The sequence below is a fragment of the Aplysia californica genome, unplaced genomic scaffold, assembly GCF_000002075.1.
Source record: "Aplysia californica isolate F4 #8 unplaced genomic scaffold, AplCal3.0 scaffold00688, whole genome shotgun sequence".
Classification (NCBI taxonomy): Eukaryota; Metazoa; Mollusca; class Gastropoda; order Aplysiida; family Aplysiidae; genus Aplysia; species Aplysia californica.
The window spans coordinates 359,991-361,974 of record NW_004797958.1 but is presented as its reverse complement, the minus strand read 5'-3'; positions in this window follow the sequence as shown (position 1 = coordinate 361,974).

The following is a 1,984-nucleotide window of genomic DNA, read 5'->3' as shown; positions in this document are numbered from 1 at the left end:
TATACTAAACAAACAAGATATCATGATCGCTCGCAACAAAGGGCGGTCTTTCTTCACCGACAACAAGACATTCTTCCTGCGCTATAGCAACCTTAAAATGCTCAGAAAAACGACGCGTCTTTAAGGATGCTATACACCTGCAGTTAAATTGTTCTTGTTGAACTGTCGATTTAATCCGACAAACCCCCGCGGCGTTGCTGCTGACTGAAGTGTCTTTGGAACATTCCCAAAGGGGGAACATTAACCATGTTCTTATGCAAAGAAGAATTGTACTTGTAAATGGGCTGATTCATCAATGCCATGCTCATAACTGTGCCTGAACTTCAACAGGGAACTGATGCTTTTTCTTTCCTAATCCTTACTATCGTCATGTTCCCTCTACTTCTTTTGTATGTTTGTCACACACTTGTGACCGGCTATTTCCGGTGAGCCTTGATAGTCGAAGCGGACTTTGTGCTGTTGAAGCTAGAGAGTAAGTGGGATTCCCTGTATGCACTTCTCTGTTGACATCCACCCCTTATTCATGTTAAGATGGTCGTGGAGAATCGTTTCAATTGACCCTACACTGATTCCAGTTTCACTTGAGAGCTGTTTAACAGTAAATACGTCGGTCTTTTAAATAATATGCAGTTGCGAGCGCCGTTAAACCTCTACCGAGACAAACAAACAAAACCAGTCAGTTAAACGGGAACACGCTTTGTATCCACACCAGGCTAGTAGACAGGCTAAACATTTCCTTATTGCCACAGTGGAAGATGAACAGCACACTTGTTTGGTTTTGTTTGTTTTTGTAAAGTGTTTTACGGCACTCGCAACTGCATAAGGTCATATGAGCGCGTGGGACACACCTAATATTTTCAGTTGGTAGGAAATTTTTAATTTTGCCCGGGTGGCGGCCGAAACCTACTCTTATCGATTTTAGACCACCAAGGGACCTTTAACGTGCGCAACTTGCACACGGGCCCTCCGAGATTTTTCGCCCTTGTGCGAGAAGGCTAGGTGTAGATCTTTCCTACCAGAAGATCAGGGGTGTGGCAGAAAGACAGCAGTAAGGAGGAGCCAAGGAGTACCAGTAGAAAGGCTGCAGAAAGAGTCAGGAGCCCAGAAGAGGGGGCAAAGGAGGTGAGGGGGTGGGGGCAGAAAGTGGAAATGAAAGCAGACAACAGAACATTGCTAGAGAGCAGGAAAGTGGGTGAAAGGAGATAATTTTAGAGAAGAACATTTTTGGTCGCTACCCGGATTCGAACCCGGGACCTTTGAATGAGAGGCCAACACCTTAACTTCTAGGCCACGAGAGCCCCCAGCACACTTGAACAAATAAAATAAACAAGGAAAAATCAAATTGGTTATAACTTCTGTGGGGAAAAAATATTGTTGTAAATAAGCAATAAATCGAGCCGTGTACTTTGTTACTTGTGACACGCTGGGTTAAAAAAGTATCATTATTTTTATAATCAGAGTGATATTATGTTTCATTTGTGTTTTTATTCAACATGTTAAGATTTTCTTACAGGCTGAGAAAAATCTAAGGGACGCTGCTTTCTTGTTGTAAGCCCTAAAACAATATTTAACCTGTCTAATGTTGAACTGAGGCCAACCAAACTGACATTGTCGCCAGTACAGTCCAAACCACTCCCATACACACCTTCCATTGGTCGCTTTTAAGGACAAGCGGGCTAACCCAGATCTCGGGGGTTTCCAGAAATCTTGACCTACACCAGAATTAGTGGACATTGCCCTACTTATAGGAGAAGTTTGGTTTCGACAGTGTGTATATTTGTTTGATTATGGAGAAAACTCTCCTTGTGTTTTAAAGAAACTGAACAAGGGGCAAAAACTATACCTTCGATTTTTCTCAAAACAGCATTTTTCGGGATACCCCCTGTGTTTTATACCACTACGGCTGGATAGGGCCGATCGCCCGACTCGATCGCCTGAAACTGAAAACAAGCACGCGATCGAGTCGGGCGATCGGCTCGATCGG